Here is a 20,601-nt window from a genome sequence, read left to right as displayed (position 1 = left end):
AGAAACCCTGAGTTCCACTCTTCAGGCCTGCCATTGAGTTACTATGTAATCATGCCTAAGTCATTTTTTGATTTGTTTGCTTTTTCTCCATTGGTAAAATGGCAATAATCCAAATTCTCCAAGCCAGGGACCTCATTTTAGGATTTATTTTTAAGCTATGTTTCTAGAAGCCCTAAAATTCTGCATAGTTGTTTCAGGTGTTACATACAAATAATTTAGTCCAAATTTTTTATTTTTAATGTATATTTTAACACTGTGGGAATATTCTAGGAGTCACTGACTCACAAGTGATATATATTAGGTTTTAACACATTTTGGTGAACCCCCTTGCAAGGCATGTCTGGTTAACTCATTCTTGTCTGCAAATCTCAGTGTAAGACTCCTACCAAATTTGTGTATATAAATGACCTTACTTTAAATATGTTATTTATTAGTAAGTGTGTAGATTGGCCCTGGTCATTTTTTTAAAACAGCAGTACCTGCTTTGCTCTCATTTCTAAACATGTGTAATCAAGTCCTCATGTCTGTGAAAGCCTTTGTCAAAGCCTACATGCTAAACCAGTCCATATTGGGCATGTGCAGTACCTAGTCTTAGCATGCAACCTTTGGGCAATGAGGCAAGATGGTGCTAGTGGTATAGTGAGAAACTGCTAGAGCCAGGTTACAAGGGCTGCTTGATTAATGGCAGATTTTGCAATCATGTTGGGGAATCATGCTGGATTTTCAGGGTGACAAACAGTTTTCAGGATCCCAAAGGGTTAGATGAGACACCATTCTGGGTTTCATGCAACTGGATAGGACCTCAGAGAATGGAAAATCCATGTTCCTTGAACATCGCACAGACTGGCCTATTGGTACAATTGGCTAAGTACATATCATCTAAGTTTATCACGGTAAACTGTCCCTTCTCTAAGATTTATATAATAAGAGAATTCCGTTTTCCCCTATCAGTAACCCACTTCTACAATAACATGCCCCTCCAATTTCTATACCATGTAAAATTCAGACTCATCTACCTGGAACCCAGTCTTATCACATAATAGTCAATTACTCAATAACTAATTTCTAACAGATAATGTTTTAATATTACTTAGTTATAAATCTTTTAGTACTTATTAGAAGTTTTGTGTGCTTCTTCCCTGACTTTGATGCTTATGATAAGAAATACGAGGGCTTCCCTGGTGGCGCAGTGGTTGAGAGTCCACCTGCCGATGCAGGGGATGCGCATTTGTGCCCCGGTCTGGGAAGATCCCACATGCCGCAGAGCGGCTAGGCCCGTGAGCCATGGCCGCTGAGCCTGCGCGTCCGGAGCCTGTGCTCCGCAAAGGGAGAGGCCACAGCAGTGAGAGGCCCGTGTACCGCAAAATATAAAAATTAAAAAGAAAAAATACAAGCAGTAGTTAGGCATTGTTGGTGATGCAATTTTGAAATGGGATTTCTTACTATACCTCCCATGGGTTTCTGGGTAAATAATAACTGCAGAGTGTCCTGAGAGCACACAGCAGTCCATTACCATTTTCAGCTACCTGCCTGTCAAATCAGTATTTTCATAATATAGTTTATACTTTGGAGTTCTAGAGAAAATTATATTTGTAAAAGGAATCAATCACTGGGGGGAAAAAAGTTTGAAAGCTGCTATTTTGACGACACAACCGCTGGCATCATTTGTAAATCAACCTGATAGATAAAACCAAAACATCCAACGTGTATTCCATGCTGTATTTTGTCTGAGTTATGAGTAGGCATACCCCCTGAGAGGGAGACTGCTTACTTCAGCCCAACTCAAAACACAGATGGAACAGCTCTCCAAAATCAATTATGCAGTCAATGCATGAAAATAGAAAAAGTAAGTTTTGTGGGGAGACAGAAAATTTGGGTTTCATCTGAATCAGAAAGAATACACAGAGGTCTCATGATGATACTATCATGTCACTGATATTTATTATAAATATTGGATGCCTCTGGCCTGGTTGTATATTTATGATAAGGAATTAAACCAGTTGTTAAATGCCGAGCTGTGATTACACATGGGTTCTGGTCAGATTCAATCTTTTCTTTTCTTTTCTTTTTTAACATCTTTATTGGGTTATACTTACTTTAAAATGGTGTGTTAGTTCATGCTTTATTAAAAAGTGAATCAGCTATATATATATACATATATCACCATATCTCCTCCCTCTTGTGTCTCCCTCCCACTCCCCCTATCCCACCCCTCTAGGTGGTAACAAAGCACCGAGCTGATCTCCCTGTGCTATGCGGCCGCTTCCCACTAGCTATCTATTTCACATTTGGTAGTGTATATATGTCCATGCCACTCTCTCACTTCATCCCAGCTTACCCTTCCCACTCCCCGTGTCCTCAAGTCCATTCTCTACATCTGTGTCTTTATTCCTATCCTGCCCCTAGGTTCTTCAGAACCTTTTTTTTTTTTAGATACCATATATACGTGTTAGCATAGGGTATTTATTTTTCTCTTTCAGACTTACTTCACTCTGTATAGCAGTCTCTAGCTCCATTCACCTCACTACAAATAACTCAATTTTGTTTCTTTTTATGGCTGAGTAGTATTCCATTGTATATATGTGCCACATCTTCTTTATCCATTCATCTATCGATGGACACATAGGTTGCTTCCATACCCTGGCTGTTGTAAATAGAGCTGCAATGAACATTGTGGCACATGACTCTTTTTGAATTATGGTTTTCTCAGGGTATATGCCCAGTAGTGGGATTGCTGAGTCGTATGGTAGCTCTATTTTTAGTTTTTTAAGGAACCTCCATACTGACCTCCATAGTGGCTGTATCAAGTTACATTCCCAACAACAGTGCAAGAGGCTTCCCTTTTCTCCACAGCCTCTGCAGCATTTACGGTTTGTAGATTTTTTGATGATGGCCATTCTGACTGGTGTGAGGTGATACCTCATTGTAGCTTTGATTTGCATTTCTCTAATGATTAGTGATGTTGAGCATTCTTTCATGTGTTTGTGGGCAATCTCTATATCTTCTTTGGAGAAATGTCTATTTAGGCCTTCTGCCCATTTTTGGATTGGGTTCTTTGTTTTTTTGATATTGAGTTGCATGAGATGTTTGTGAATTTTGGAGATTGATCCTTTGTCAGTTGCTTCGTTTGCAAATATTTCCTCCCATTCTGAGGGTGGTCTTTTCATCTTGTTTAGGGTTTCTTTTGATGTGCAAAAGCTTTTACGTTTCATTAGGTCCCATTTGTTTATTTTTATTTCCATTTCTCTAGGAGGTGGGTCAAAAAGGATCTTGCTGTGATTTATGTCATAGACTGTTCTGCCTATGTTTTCCTTGAAGAGTTTTATAGTGTCTGGCTGTATATTTAGGTCATTAATCCATTTTGACTTTCTTTTTCGTATGGTGTTAGGGAGTGTTCTAATTTCATTCTTTAACATGTAGCTGTCCAGTTTTCTCAGCACCACTTATAGAAGAGGCTCTCTTCTTTCCATTGTGTATTCTTGCCTCCTTTCTCAAAAATAAGGTGACCAAATGTGCGTGGCTTTATCTCCGGGCTTTCTGTCCTGTTCCACTGATCTATATTTCTGTTTTTGTGCCAGTACCATACTGTCTTGATTACTGTAGCTTTGTAGTATAGTATGAAGTCTGGGAGCCTGATTCCTCCAGCTCGTTTTTCTTTCTCAACATTGCTTTGGCTATTCAGGGTCTTTTGTGTTTCCATACAAATTGTGAAAATTTTTGTTCTAGTTCTGTGAAAAATGCCATTGCTAGTTTGATGGGAATTGCACTGAATCTGTAGATTGCTTTGGGTCGTATAGTCATTTTCACAATGTTGATTCTTCCAATCCAAGAACATGGTATTCCTCTCCATCTATTTGAATCATCTTTCATTTCTTTCATCAGTGTCTTACCCTTTTCTGCATACAGGTCTTTTGTCTCCTTAGGTAGGTTTATTCCTAGGTATTTTATTCTTTTTGTTGCCATGGTAAATGGGAGTGTTTCCTTCATTTCTCTTTCAGATTTTTCATCATTAGTGTACAGGAATGCAAGAGGTTTCTGCCCATTTTGTATCCTGCTACTTTACCAAATTCATTGATTAGCTCTAGTAGTTTTCTGGTAGCATCTTTAGGATTCTCTATGTAAAGTAGCATGTCATCTGCAAACAGTGACAGCTTTACTTCTTTTCCAATTTGGATTCCTTTTATTTCTTTTTCTCCTCTGATTGCTGCGGCTAAAACTTCCAAAACTATGTTGAATAATAGTGGTGAGAGTGGACAACCTTGTCTTGTTCCTGATCTTAGAGGAAAGGGTTTCAGTTTCTCACCATTGAGAACGATGTTAGCTATGGGTTTGTCATACATGGCCTTTATTATACTGAGGTAAGTTCCCTCTATGCCTAGTTTCTGGATGCTTTTTATCATAAATGGGTGTTGAATTTTGTCAAAAGCTTTTTCTGCATCTCTTGAGATGATCATATTGTTTTACTCCTTCAATTTGTTAATATGGTTTATCACAATGATTGATTTGCGTATATTAAAGAATCCTTGCATCCTGGGATAAACCCCACTTGATCGTGGTGTATGATCCTTTTAATGTGCTGCTGGATTCTGTTTGCTAGTATTTTGTTGAGGATTTTTTCATCTCTGTTCATCAATGATATTGGCCTGTAGTTTTCTATCAATGTGACATATTTGTCTGGTTTTGGTATCAGGGTGATGGTGGCCTTGTAGAATGAGTTTGGAAGTGTTGCTCCATCTGCTACATTTTGGGAGAGCTTGACAAGGAGACGTGTTAGCTCTTCTCTAAATGTTTGATAGAATTTGCCTGTGAAGCCATCTGGTCCTGGGCTTTTGTTTCTTGGAAGATTTTTAATCACAGTCTCAATTTCAGCACTTGTGATTGGTCTGTTTATATTTTCTATTCCTTCCTGGTTCAGTCTCGGAAGGTTATGCTTTTCTAATAATTTGTCCATTTCTTCCAGGTTGTCCATTTTATTGGCATAGAGTTGCTTGTAGTCATCTCTCACGATCCTTTGTATTTCTGCAGTGTCAGTTGTTACTTCTTCATTTCTAACTGTTGATTTGCATCTTCTCCCTTTTTTTCCTGATGAGTCTGACTAATGGTTTATCAATTTGGCTTCTCTTCTCAAAGAACCGGCTTTTAGTTTTATTGATCTTTGCTACTGTTTCCTTCATTTCTTTTTTGTTTATTTCTGATGTGATCTTAATGATTTCTTTCCTTTTGCTAACTTTGGGTCTTTTTTGTTTTTCTTTCTCTAATTGCTTTAGGTGTGAGGTTAGGTTGTTTATTTGAGATTTTTCCTGTTTCTTGAGGTAGGATTGTATTGCTATAAACTTCCCTCTTAGAACTGCAGTTGCTGCATCCCATAGGTTTTGGGTCATCATGTTTTCATTTCACATAACTGATGTGTCTTAGATGCTTAACATGAAAACAAATATTCTAAAATCAGCAGTGTCCTTTTGCTTTTTGTATCACTTCTATATTATATCATTATTTAAACAATACTGTAGCCAATTAATGTGCATAGGGAAAAATCAATCGACCATAAAGAAAGCTTAAGTTTTTCTATTATTTAATATCTTTTCATAGAAGGCAACTTGACAACTGTTTTCTCTCAAGAAAATGACTTCCTAGGGGTTCTCCCAGAATCAAACCCAGTCATAAACATTCCAGTTCAAATAGTTAATATGAGAAATGGAAGAAACGCCAATAGGAAAGTGAGATAGGGAAGAGAAGGCAAGCATTAAATACTGTGTTATAGCCAGGTAAGAGTGTGGAAAAGTGGAGGTAATCCACAGAGAAACTCTGGGAAACACAAGCTTCCAACTTGAAGGGCCAGGGAGCTGGGGCATTTAGATACCCACTCCCATCAGTCCTTGGTTGAGGACTGCTGCTGGGAAGCTATTAATTCCCCTCACTTCCTTCCTGCCATCTACACAGACAGAGCAGACTTCAACAGCTTCAGAAGTTCCTGGGCTGGAAAATGCCAAATAATGGCAATTGAAAGTTTGCCACATGCACAAAATGGTAGGGTCTAAGAAATATAGGAGGGACATTGAACAAATTGCCAATAGCAGGCAACCGGCAAATGCAAATTCAGAGGGCTTCACAAGTCATCTTAGCAATTAGAATAGATAATAAGAAACCTCTCTCAACAAGAGCCTGAGATGCACTATTCTTATCATTTGAATAATGAGTGCTGGTTTCCATTTATTAAACAGTTCTTATGTGCCAGGTACTGTACCAATGGCCCAACGTCCATGATCTCATTTAATGCCCACAACAATCTTATTAGTACATCACCAGTTTATAGAGGAGGAAGCTGGACTCAGAGGCATTAAGTAATTTACTGAAGTAACAGACACCAGCCCAGGTCTCTCAGTTGCCAAAATATTTTCTCTTTCTGCCTCCCACTGTTTTCAGCGTCCCTAGATGGACAGATATATTTTCTTTAGCTTGAGTATGTCATTAGCTCTGGAAATTCTATCTAAAAAACGTCACAGTCCGCCCCTTTCAGAGAAAGACCTGTGTCTTCATATCTTGGAAATTCCAGCCTGTGTACCAAACATGGAGAGACTTCCCACCTGGTGCCCCTGTCATCTCTGCCGCGTGGACTTTTACGAGAGGCTCTCATTTGGTGCTCTGCACCTGCCCCATGGTGGTTAGCACTTTCAAAGAGCTGCAGGCTCCAGGAATCACAAAACCATCTCTGCTTCTATGTCCTTTCCCACCTGATTTCCATTTGCTCTGCCTGGTCATGATGGGAAGTTTCTTTTTTTGTAGCATCATTCCAGTCTGACTTTTCTTTCACCTCTTCACATTCCACATTCCATCAAGTGGCAATTTTATTCTACGATCACCAGTTAGAACTTTAAAATAGATTTTCAAAGAATATCTGACTGTTAGAACTTCAAATAGCTCAAATATAACCATTTTCTTCAATAAACCTAAATTCTAATCTCTTTTAAATAGTATTTTGAGCAAAATAATAATTCATGCTCACTTGTATTAGTCCCTTTTCACTCCTGAGTCTCCAAGTCATTCTTAAAACCTTCAAACTTTAAGTCCTCTAATGCTATCACAGCACACTTTTAATTACTGGTATCAAAAGAAAGGGACTATCATAGGGGAAAAGCCTTCTATGTTATTTTACCAGCTTAATTTCTACACAAAAGCTTTCAAGTAATCAACAAAAAGAAGAAATGCGAATCCAAATAAGCCACAAACTAGGAAGACAGTCCAAGAATGAACAATGAAGGTCAAATCCAAGTACAACAAACCCCATGGAGAATACTGATGTTTTGCTGCAGTGACATTTCATGGTTAATTGGTGGTTTGTTAAAGATTACATTTCCAAGATCAAAAAGAATAATGATAAAACACACTCAGACATGGAAAGCAAGGGCTCTATAAACAGTAGCTGTTTGGAAATTATAAATGGTACTAAATGACTAATGAGGAAGATAGAGAGCTTACCAATTCTCAGGGAATTTTGTAACTTTCAAACCACAGACTGTTGTGGGCAGGATTTGATCAAAGGTCTCTAGAGTACACTTTCATCCTCATGAGGTTGGGGTCAGGAAGAGGAGAAGGTAAAGAGGACCAGGAGCTATAAGGCTGTGACTTGGAAAGGCCTTTTGCAGTCATCTACTTCCAGCATCCTGCCCCAGAATTCCTCAAATTCCATGTTTTCCCATAAGCTGTTATTTCCATCCAGGTGTTACATGTACCAGACCCCTTTTCTACAGCAATGGCCCTTTCAGGTCTTGAGGGAATTTAAAATCATACAAAGAAAAATCTGCCTTGCAGAATCTTAGGAGATTTCACTGATTTCACATTGCTCTTAATGGAACGAAGGCATGGCATCATCTGCCTAGCCTCATATAAAAAAGGAGGAAAAAACCAAAAAACATTCATTGCCCCATTGAATCTGGTGCCCTACATAGTCCCATGTGTGACACTGGTCCCACACAGAAAAATTTGAGCTTACTGTCCACGCTGGTGCTCAGTTAAACCCACCCTATACACAGTCACCTAAGTGGCTTTTCTAGGACACAGTCTGATGGAGGCACTCCTCTGCCTTCACCTTCAATGAATCCCCATTGCTTACAGAACAAAGTCTAAATGACAGAGCCATGGCTCTCATTCCAGCCATATCTCCTATCAACCCCCTTTCTCAGAGTTCATGCCCCAGCCATGCTGAAGAACATACAATATTCTCTTTATCTTAAGGATTTTGTACAGAGTGGTCCCTCTGCCTGAAACTTCCTTCCTTCCTTCCATCTTTGCCTGGGAAGGTCCTGGAAAATTGCTACTCACCCTGCTCATCTCCACTATCACTTCGTTCAAGAAGTCCCTCTGGGTCTCCCATTCCCTACCACCACAACTGGACTTAGTTAAATTTACCCTCCTGTTTACACCCACAAACACCTACTTCCTCTATCAAATGACTTATTTCCGATGTTGTAATTACCTATTTCTTTATCAGTCTCTCTGACTGAACTATACACTCCTTAAAGACCGAGAAGTTGTTTCCTTCACTATCGTATCACAAAACCTAACAGACTAACTGACACATGATAGGAACTCAGTAAATACGTGTTGGATGAATAAATGAATGAATGAACGAATGAACAACACACTAACCAGCTGTATGAGCTCAATCTCTAGTCCATCCCTCTGTCTCTTACCTGCAACCTAAAACAATCCCAGTACTTCTGGTTGTCTTCCTTGGTCCTGGAACATTTGTGAACTTGCAACAACATCATTCCCATCCCAGACAATGCCACTTCCAATAATTTGTTGTCCTTATCTATAGTAACACCAGTTATCTAAATTTGGCCCATCTACTCCAACCACATCCCAAATCCTCTGAGCCAGGTGCAGCAGCTTCCTTTCACAATGCTAGGACCCACCACAAAACAGATGATAATCCCTTTGCACATTTCAAGGAGCAGCACCAAGGGAACAGTACCTGGGAAAGGCCATTGACAGCTCAGAATATCCAGGGCATTTCTAGAACCTCGGCACTGCTCTCGCTCTAGGAATGAAGGTCCAAAAAGCGTCTCAGAAAATGTTCATAAATGTAAACAAGCTCCACCTTTGAAACACAATCTAGATAGAACCAAATATACAAGCCTGCACAATGGATGAAGCCAACGTCTCCTCCATGATTGCCCTTCTGACAACCTTATAGTCTCCTCAACCATAAAAGGTGAACTTCAAACTCACGACCTTGCCTTGTCACCAGAAACATCTAAGCTTGGATCAGTCTTTCCAAGACCAGATATTTGTTCTGTGAGCTACTAGAGACTTGTCACATACACAGAAGTATAAGAGGATTATTTCTATCTACCTGGGGACCTGGAGACTTTCACATTGCTCCTGTTAAAACTCTCACAACAGCAAAACTTTACCTACAAAGGGTTCAAGCTATGACACTCCCAATTTCCACAAACCTCCTCAGCTCTTGTGAGTCACATGCAGCCAATTCCAGGAATTGGAAACATGGTTGGGAGGATGAAACTGACTTTGGGGCTCCCCTTGGATATGGTCTTCCAGACTTACCAAAAGGCCATTAAGAGGAAGGTTTACCCCACCTCAGGGAAACCCGAGGCAGTACTTGCAGTCAAGGGCTGGCCATGGCTTCTGAGCTACATCCAAAAAGAAATTCATACTGTACCTGGATCTGCTGGAGCCATTTCTGACTGTCCGAGAGCCAGCATGTACCGTTCCTGAACTGCCTCCATTGTGGATCATCAGTAGGGCTGTCAGATTTACTAAATAAAAATACAGGATACCCAGTTAAACTTGAACTTCACATGAATAGTAAGTCATCACTTTTAGTATAAGTAGATCCTATGTAGTATTTGGGGCATACTTATCTTAAAAATGTACTCGTTGTTTTTCTGACATTCATATTTAACTGAACAGCTTATATTTTACCTGTCAACCCTACTCATCAGAAATGATGGAGGCTTATAGAGATCCAAGAGATGCCTCAGAGCATCCTCAGCTTTTATTTCTATGTCCTGGACAGTGAGGACGAGCTTCCCACTCCCATTAATTGCCTGTAATGGCATATATTCTCCATTTTAGAGTCTTTTCTACTTGTCATTGTAATTATCTTCCTTATTTTAAAGAGATGTATGTTTTTTTCCAAACTTAATAGCTCATCCAAAAGTATTTGGAAGTTCATTCGACAAGGGAAAAACAACATGATTCTGACAAGCGAAGGAAGCCGCCTGGTGCTTAGTAAAGAAGTATTAGGGAGATTGAAAAAGCCAAACTTAATAAGCAAATCTCTCCAAGGGTATTTTCAGAGCTTGATACCCTCCCACACCCTGAAAATATTATTACATCAAGAATGTAGAACCTGCTAACCAAATGTAAGGCTCCCATATGATTCTATCAAACTGAGGATGCTTCTTTACTAAGCAGTGAGCACACGTGCTGCCCCAGGTACCTTGGCAGTTGCAACACAGAGCTCTTCCCTTTGGGATGGAAACAGCAAGTTTTCCTGTAGTCTTCACACTGGCCCCAAAAATACTACACTCCCAATTCTTGTCAACTTTAAGTATTTTTCTGCATATCTTCATTTTTCTGTTACTATTTGGACTACATCCTAGCCTTGACATTACATACATTGCATTCAAGAAGCTATTTTTAAAAGTTGGTAGGAAATCTTAAATCTATGGCTTGCAGTCCCTGGCTTACTTTCATCCAGGTGCATAAGGGTTTTCAAAAGTACTCAGGTTAGTTACCCCGTATCACAGTCCCACGCTTGTGTCACAGATATGAAAATGGAACATGATATTTAAGGTTTTAGTTGCCAAATCATCAAGCTTCCCAGACAGAGGCAATAAAGCAAAATGAGTACAGAGGCATGGATTTTGATTTGCTCCAGTGTATTGGGAAAGTCACTTGGCCTCTGTATTTATTTGTACTTATCTGCACTTATCTGTCACTTGGGGGTTATCATTGTACCTAGTCCATGGGTATGTTGTACAAATTAACTGTAACGTAGTTAGAAGAAACCGACACAGAGTAAGCACTCCACAGACATTGGCTATTAGCTATTGGAAATATTTCTCCATGAAACAGATGACTTTATCAGTGGATGACCCGGTGGGAGACAGTGAATCACAGAATCACAGCATGTTGAAGGTGACCTAGTTCACACACTTATGTGAAAAAAAGAAAAGTGTGCATGGGTAGAAAATGTCTGAAACTTTACATAACAAATAGTACATCATGTTAACTTTGAGGATTAGAATAAATGAGGAAAGGAGGAAAGCAAAACTTGAGTGTAATTCAATTTCTACATCATTTGTGTTTCTACACAGAGACTCTGAATACACTGGAAGTGCAATTTTTTTTAATGTGGCGGGATAAAGGTTTTCAAGTTTTCCTGATCCATCCGTATTATTATTTCAGAATTGCTGGCATTTCTTGCCATCTTCAGATCTACACCCATTTGAGTCAGTGGGCCCTTCTGGATGGAGGAGATAATAGAGCAGAAGTGAAGTGAGAGAAAAGGACAGACAAGGTTTTCTCTTTTCTCTTCAAAGAGGAAAGGTCTTTGGAATGGGAACAACTCACAACCAAACTTTGGGGAAAGGATGTGATGGAAAATGAGACAAACATCCGACCCCTGTGATGAGAAGGATTCCCTGGGCTGGATGGAGGGAGGTCACAGGTGGCTGGACAAGGAAACCAACTAGGGAGAAACACACACAAGTGCAGAGCAAACACCCCGAGGCCACTCAGCCTGACTCCATGCAAACATGTGTCCAGCAGACAGCCCTTCACCTGTGGCTCCCCAGCAAGACAGGTACCTCGGGGGTGCCAACTCATTCTGAGTCCATTATGCCTGGCCATTCATAAACCGCTGTCTAACTTGTGAGGAATAAATTCTAAATGTTTATGAGGAAGTTGGGGAAGGAGATTGAAAGGTTACTTAAACGGAAAAAAAAAGTTCAGGAAGGCAGGATGGTAGAGAGACAAGAAAAAGACCTTAAAAGATAGAAAGGATTTGCCAAAGAAGAGAAAGCAAAAGAAATGATTCCGAATGGGTTAACCTGCAGCTAGGAAGTTAAGGAAGATTATTGATGGGTGAAGACTATGGAATAAAGTGAATAAAATTTCTCAGAAGTTGCTGAGACTATGGTAAGACGCATGATTATCAAATTATGAATTGTCTGCAGTAGCATTCTAGGGGGACACTAGGAAGGGGAAGCAAATGTTCATGAGATGACAGTGGCAGGTGGAAAGTTGTTTCAGGGGAAGATCAGACGTGCAGAGTGTGTATCAGAGGAGGGCAAGTGTGAGCAAGCAAGGAAATACTAAGTGTATACGATTCCTTCACTGAGTGCACCCAGCCCCGTGGTCAGCCTTGAGAACAAGCAGGACTTCAGGTACTGGAGCTACATTTCAGTCATCAAGACTTGAGAAGACACCCTTAACTCAGGTCTTCTCTTCAAACTCCATCTTTCCTTCTTGACCTTCAATTGGCCTCTTCCCTTACCCTCAAGCTGTGGACTGAGGCCACAGAGCAAGATGGGTCACTAGTGTCCTCCATCCCCTGGTGACTGTGCTTCACATCAGTGGAGTACCAAAGGCAATAACCACGTAACAGACACAAGAGTGTATGAAGAAGAAGAGATTCTGATAAGGCTTTCTGTGACAGTGTGGGACGAGTTGGCTGTATATGCCTGCTATCACCTGAATGATGAGCAACCTTAGGGGAGAAGTGCTCAGAAGGCAGAGCCTGGCTCTCGAGAGGCTCTGCATCCTCACAGCCCACTCCAAGATCTCAGTTGCAGCTTCGGCCCCCAATCTCTCTCCTTCTGCCTACTCATAGTTTTTGAAGTCTTCTTTCCTCCACATTTCTCTTGAGAGGTGGAGGAGGAAGATGAGCTTCAGGCCAGCTCAGACTCCCCTGGGATCCCAGCAGGATGCCTATCATTAACCTCCCACATTCTAGGAAGCTCCTAAGATCTCCACACTTGGGGGAGTTTTCATTTCATCAGTGCTTCAAATTGCTGGCTGGAGATGGCCTGTTGAAAGGTGGCTAAAAGAAAGTAGGAACCTTTGGGCAGCCTGGCCCTTCTCGACTGTCAGACATCTTCAGGGATATTTTGGGAAACATTGCTTGTTTTAGAGAAGGGAGGGAAACAATCCAATTGTCCAATAATGCTTGAATGGAAAATAAATGATGCTATACGAATGTGACGAAATAATACCAAACAGTCAAAAATCAAAGACCTAGATCTATATGGACGGATGTCACTAAATCTTGAAAACATAATATTGTTTGAAAGAAAATAAGATAAAGAATCTTAGATTATGATAACAGGTATGTAAGTATTTAAATATTTAAATCAATTCAACATGTTGCTTCTATATATATAGATGCAAGAAAATAAATTTTATCCAATGAACACATTATTTACATTTAATATGTTCATTTATCTAGGAAACTCAAAAGAACCCACAGATAAACTAGCAGGAACTAATAAGACGGTTCAACAAAGCACACACATACAAGATCAATAAATTTTAAAAGTCAATCACGCTCCTCTATACTGGTGATAGCAAATTAGAAACTGTAAAAGAAAATAAGAAAAGAAGAAGATCTAAAAATTGTCACAAGAGCCATATAAATTACTTAGAACTAAGCATACATAAAAGTAAATAAAACTGACAAACTGAGTACGACCACTTAAACTGCGCCCAACCCAAGGATTAGAAAACGACTGTTCTTACTTTATGAGAACACGCCCTCTTCCTAAGTAGCAGATCAGTACGTGAGAGTGAATCAAAGAAACACAGCATTTGAAAAGTCAACTAGGCCAAGCCTCTCGATCGCACAGACAGAAGCTGAAGCCCAGACAGGTTGAGTTACTTGGTAAAGGGTCCAATGTCCTGACTCAAGGACTCGCATTTTTCACTCATTCGTAAGACACAATCAAATTCAGTACCTTGGAAAGAGATGGGAAAAAAATGAAGAAATCAATTATATAGTTACTCATCTTTAAGTACAGAAATAGCCGTGACAAAATTACACGTATTGAGGGAAAATTGAAGTGCAGAGATTAAAATGTCAATAATCCACAGGGAAACTGGAGACCATTTAAAATATTCATATTAAATCTCTCTAGAAAAGGCATTAAAAGATCTCCAATCAAAATGTTCATTTTATAATAGATATGGTATGATACAACTTATAATAGATATGGTATGAACCTTTCCCTTTCACGGGAAAGCTTCGGCTGGGAAACAGGAATTGTTCTTGAAAATGGGGCCTGTGGTATTGCAGACACTGTGCTGAACTTAGGTCCACAGAATGCTCCGATGTCATCATTGAGGTCACAGAATCCTGCTGTGCGCCTGGCAACCTTGTAAACTGAACAGCCCTGGTGAGCACTAGGCAGTACTGCTGGTTCACTAAGTGGTACAAGTTTTTCAGCCATTTAGGAGACTTGACTATTTTTGTTTGTATTGAATCACTTGAACAGATTGCCCAAGAGGCAACAAGGGCCAACCTGTAGGGAAGAGGAGGAGTTGGACATCTCTTGAGGCATCTTCTAAGGGAGACTTCTAGTAGGTACCATGAAACGGCGACAAAAGAGGAAACATCTGGAAAATGAAGAGTCCCAGGAAACTGCCGAGAATGGAGGAGGTATGTGGGGGGCAACTTGCTGGGGCACATGGGTTTCTGCCAAACTAAACCTTCTCTAGGATGGGGGGGACTGAGAACGTGTCACCTGTGAAGCAGGGAGCGAGAGACCTCGTCTCACTGATGCTGCCGTATCCATCCGGAGGGTCCCTGTGGTGTGAGATGGCACAGAACGGCCAGATGCCCCCTGGGAGATGGGAGGTCAGCTCCGCTGGTCTGGGGACTCTCTCCTGGGGCAGCCGGGCCTGGAGCTTTGTCGGACTCACAGCAGGCTGCATCCTGCTTGCACAGACCTAGAGGTGCAACTTTTCTCAGTCCCCGATTTCTCTCTTATTCTCTTGGATCTTTCCCTGGGGTCATGAGGTGGGGGATGTGAAGGATGCAAGGATGCTGAGAGAGACCCATGAGTTGCTTGGCCTCTTTTACCAAAGTGGAAAGAGAAGCCCCATGAGTTGAAGGCCCTGTTGAAAAGTATCTTGAGAAGTGGAATGCAGTTCGAAAGAAGATTGTTTGTCTAGGGATGGTGTCATATTGAAAGCAAGGAGGTTTTATTCCTTCAACAGGATGAATTGCCCAAAGGAGATCAAGGGAAGGGAAGGGTTTTCCAGAGACTGAGACCACGTGGGCGGGGGTGAAAAATGTCCTCAGTGTCCTGCAGGGAGCTCTGAGAGCCACGGGCCACGGGGTGCCTGCGTGCATTAAATGTAGGCGAGTAGCTTGCCCTGGGCGGGGGTGGACACCCCAGAGTTCCAGCTAGACGTCTCTGCCCCAGATTAGAGCCCAGTAGCTCCTACCAGGCCCAGGACACTGGAGACTGTAGGATGGGCCCTGGGAATGGAGGTCTAGACAGCAGGTAGATTTTCAGGCAGTGGCTGGGACAGGCTGGGGAAGGCAATGACTGCCCCTGACCATTCAGAATATTTTTCTCTATGTTCCTGTGTGTGTGTGTGTGACTGTGTCTGTGTGTGTGTGTGTGTTGTAGTGCAGAGATGAGCAGGATGAATGGGGATAGAGTGCTTATCAGATATAAACTCTGCGTGGTAAAGTTCCTGTCACCCTGCCTGGACCTGGCTGACACTCGCTGTATGTAAGAGTGTATACAGAACTCTTGTTAGGGGTGTTTTATGAGACAGTAACTCATACACCCATGTGCACTCTGATACAGCAAAAATATCACACACCCCACATATAACTTCCTTAGTAAACCACACACAGCACATGGAGGTATATACATGCATCCCTCCTGTACTACGTTCTCATACAACCCATCTGTACCACAATCCTGTCCTCCAACACCAAACGCTGGAGATGAGATATGTATATAGACACTCACACTATATATATAGGACACACAGACACACACACACACTATATATATATATATATATATATATATATATATATATATATATATATATATATATATATATATATATGTATCTCCACAACTCTCACACAAACACAGCTAACTTCAGCCATCGCTAAATACCTCTGTAAGAACCAGTCACGTGTCATACACACCACACTTGTAACACATTCTTGAGTAATGCCAGACCCGCTTTGTACAAACCACAGTAAACCACAGTCTCAGTAACCCATGTCAGGATTGCCAGAGAAAATATGGGCTATCCAGTTCAATTTGAATTCCAGATAAACAACAAGTAATTTTTCAGTATCCGTATGTCCCACATATTGTATGGGCTATACTTACACTAAAACTAAGTCAGGCCAAATACTGCATGGGAATACTTACACTAAAAGATTATTCTGGGTTTATCTGAAACTGAAATTTAACTGGGTGCCTTGTATTCTTGTTCGCTAAGTCTGGCAACCCTTATATACTTACCACCAGCTGATGTATTATATATTTATTGTAGTTTTGTTTAGTGTGTGTCTTCCCCTACTAGAATGTGCAGCGTTACCAAAGACTACAACAATGGAAGAGTGCCGGATACACAGGAGTAGCTGCTTACTGAATCTTGGTGAATGAATGAATGAACACGCACCATAAATACAAGCCACACCATGTAATGAGGAAACGTTACATGTCCCAGAATTCCTGACTTGTGAACAGAAAAAATGCACACAAAGGCCACAGACACAGATAGACACATCTGCACTGTGCTCCCCATGCCAACCCCACACATACCACAGACTTAACTGATACACATCACTCACTCTTCCCACACACTCACAGTCACCACCGAGGCCTACATTACCAACTAGACAGTGAGAGAATAAGTATTGATTGGAATTAAATCCTGGAGGATCCACTGGGAACCACACTCTCAACTGTGTGTATTCACTGCACCTGACACGTGTCACACACTCAGTAAATATTTGTGGACAGAGGACTGATGAACCCACCCTGAGCCTTTCATTCCTCCCTCAGGAATCTCGAAGTCACAAGAGGATCCCCCTCGGCTTGGATCCACTGTGGTGGCCCAAGGCTGCAGCCCAGGGGCAGTGGAGGTCTCCTCTGCCCCTAAATACTTCTTCTGTACTTCTACTCCGCGCAAGCTCAGCTACGCTGGTAAGGGCGCGGGGCTCCTCAGGTGAGGGGGTGCTTGGCTGTGAGGCAGGAGGCACACAGATCCCAGGGAGGCTGAGAGGAAATCCCTGGTCATCAGAGGTGATGAGGGCTCTGTGGAGGAGCCTGTGCAGGATGGCTGAGCTGTTCCGAGGGCGTGGCTGCCAGCTGAGTCTGGGTGGGCGGTGTGAATACTGCTACTACAATGGTGGGGAAGTCAAGGAGCAGGGTCCGGAAATGTCTGGGCTTGAGGTGGAGGGAAGAGGGACCAGATTAAGCATCTTCAGAGGAAAATGTAGGCTTTGTCTTTGCCTTTGCTTCCAGAGAAGGACAGAGTTCTGCATCATACACCTCCAGACTGAGAGCAGGACCATCCAGCTCAGGTCCACACAGCTCACACATACATCTGCCCTCCAGGCACAGCCCTTCTCAGAGCACACATAAACCCCAAGCACCACAGGCCCATTCCACATGTAATGCACCACCGATATTACCAAAATCACACTCCTTGTCATACACGCATCCAGCCGCATCCCTCACATACCACAGCCCTCACCACCATACTCCACACCCCTGTATACACACACCGCTCCAGTATCCCCCCCACACACATGAAAAGCCCACAGATGACACCAGATACACCGCTCCATCCTACGGCCAACAGACACCAAGCTCACGACATAGCTACGTCATGCAAATGTCCCTCTCTCGTCTACCACACCTGCTCCCTCAGCTTCCGGCACGGCCCATGCATGTTATTATGGTTTAATTTCCTTTTTCAGCAATGCGGAGATTTCGAGACACTGCCTGGCCTACAGCACCCCTAGCCCAGGTTCAGGAAGAAGGGGAGACCGCTCCCCCATCACACTGTGTCTCCTCCTCACTCTCTTCACCCTGTAAGGACTATCTGCACCCAGACAAAGAGGAAAGGGGCATGAAAATATACTACATGCAGGTACAAGTGAACAAGGGTGTCGCTGTCTCCTGGAAGACAAAGAAACACTTGGAGTTGCCTGAAAAGCAGCTGACGATAGAAGAAGTGACCCTTCCTGAGGATGCGTGCACAGTAGGCACTTGCCCCTCTGATGTGTTCACCGAAAGCCTCCTGTCTGACAGTGAGCCCACTGGGGAGGAGAAAGAGTATGAGGAAAGGGCAGAGCCAGGCAGCCCATCAGGGTCACCTGCCATCGAGGAGAGACCCAGGGCCAAGACACCGGACTGGAAGGTGACCATGGAGACCGGCTTCAGGTGCATGGCCTGCTGCCGGGTCTTCCCCACCTTGGAGATCCTCCAGCAGCACGTGAAGGGCGGCATCCTGCAGGGCTTCAGCTGCCGTGTCTTTCATCTCAACATGGCCCAGTGGATGGGCAATGTGGAATCCGAGAGCACACCTGAGGAGGAGGAGGAGGAGGAGGAAGAGAAGCAAGAAGAAAAGGAGAATGAGGGAGAGCAGCCCACGGGGGAAGGCCCCAGCCCAAAGAGACCCCGCAGGCAGGGTCTTTTCTCTCCTTTGAGTTCCAAACAGCAACTGAGATTCATGGGACAGAAGATCCTGGAGGACGGTGTGGCCGTCCCTTGGAAGAGGTAAGGCTTGAGGCTGGCAGTCTTCTGAGCCTATGTCACGAGGGCCCAGAGGAGTCTAAGGGAAGGGGCCGCACACATGTGCTGGTTTACCTAATGGCTCTGCAGTTGCATCAAATGGGACACACCCAGCACTAACAAAGGCATTGACCTCTGTTGACGTAAACAAGAAGGTGGAGCCTTTTCCTAGGAGTTTTCTCAGGGTCTGCACGATGGACCTCAACTCTTAGAGGACGTACTGCCAGCAGCTCCTTCTCGGCAGAGAGAGCCAGGAGTGGTCTCAAGAGAGGACAGGGGCCCTTGCAGGACCAGAACTTTGAGGTCTGAGAGCCTTGGGCCTGAGCCGAGATCTCACCCTGACCACTGGACCTAGCCTTCTGTGACAAAGGGGAATATGAAAGAGAGTCACGTGGAAATGAGGTCCCCCGAGATATGGAAATGTTCCAGAATCTTCGTTGCGTGGTAGTTGATCTGGAGCCAAGCTCACTGTGGTGTGTGTGGCTCTGAGCATTAAGGCAATGCTGGAGGGTAACCCTGACCAGCAGAGCTTGGAGTGCTTCTTGTCTCTTCCTGTCCTACCTCATTTGTTTTATCCCTTCCAGGGAGAAGAAAGGACCCTCGGGAGAGCAGCAGACAGAATGCCGTGGTCTGAAGGAGGATGAAGGGACCGGCACTCAGTCTAACATCATATGACAATAGAAGCGTCCTATGCAATAAAGGGCATTTTCCAAACCTTTCCTGGAGCTTTTATTTAATGACATTTTTCTATCTATGCATCTATCTGTCATCTACATCTGTATCTTTCAAGGTTTGTGAACAAGCTTTCACATAAGCACTAGAGACGTCCGCCAGCATTTTCCAGAAGAGGCCTGCAAATTGCTGGGGACTCCTCACAAATAGGGAACGGCCACAACCCCTGCCACACAGACTATGCGCGTGGCCCTCCTGACGTACTCCCACTCTCTCTCTGAATTTCCCAACGTCTGAGATGAGGGTGCTGGCTGGAGGCAATGATCACGTGCAGGCTGAATCTTCTCCAGATTCTGATTCTCTTCCTGGGCATATCGTCCTCAAGCACAGTCTCCATGTCCCTGGCCACACTGATCTCTCTCCTTCAGTCCTTCCCTCCCTCCCTCTCCTGCCTCCCAGTGCAGAGAATACTTTTTTGCATTTGAGACGACATTTATTTTTGGTTCACAGAATTCTCACTTGTTCTACTGTGGCCTCCGTTGTGAACATTCCAAAGCTGAGACTTTTCTGTTTTTCTCCCTCATTTCTGCTGAGTCTTTACCTTCCTAATGCAGTGAACTCACAGTGCCTAGCTGACTGGATGGGGAAAAAGATCCAGGGAGCAAAGAGAAATAATAAAAGAATATATCAGTTAATTTTTCATAGTGTTATCCAACTACATATTTTTAAAATTTTGGAGTAATATTAGGAATCTTCTCTTTATAAAAAACTGAATTATCGGGCTTCCCTGGTGGAGCAGTGGTTAAGAGTATGCCTGCGAATGCACGGGACATGGGTTCGAGCCCTGGTCTGGGAAGATCCCACGTGCCACGGTGTAACTAAGCCCGCGCGCCCCAACTACTGAGCCTGCGCTCTAGAGCCTGTGCCACATCTACCGAGCCCACGTGCCACAACTACGGAAGCCTGCGTGCCTAGAGACCATGCTCCGCAACAAGAGAAGCCACTGCAATGAGAAGCCCGTGCACCAGAGCCAAGAGGAGCCCCCGCTCACTGCAACTAGAGAACGCCCGCTAGCAGCAACAAAGACCCAATGCAGCCCCAAATAAATTAATTAATTTTA

The 20,601-nt window shown here is 42.9% G+C and overlaps 1 long non-coding RNA gene across 1 annotated transcript in view; it reads right to left on the bottom strand.

Annotated features, from left to right (window-relative positions):
* The window catches only part of LOC309797488, a 64,058-nt gene that overhangs the window by 15,394 nt on the left and 28,063 nt on the right, over positions 1–20,601 (bottom strand). The window contains exon 2 of the long non-coding RNA XR_014292660.1: positions 9,683–9,779. This is a non-coding gene — a long non-coding RNA (uncharacterized lncRNA). The remainder of the gene's footprint in view (positions 1–9,682; positions 9,780–20,601) is intronic.

The sequence above is a fragment of the Mesoplodon mirus genome (genome assembly GCF_964341445.2).
Source record: "Mesoplodon mirus genome assembly, contig: HAP1_SCAFFOLD_619, whole genome shotgun sequence".
Taxonomy (NCBI): Eukaryota; Metazoa; Chordata; class Mammalia; order Artiodactyla; family Ziphiidae; genus Mesoplodon; species Mesoplodon mirus.
This window is presented reverse-complemented; position numbering and strand designations above follow the sequence as displayed.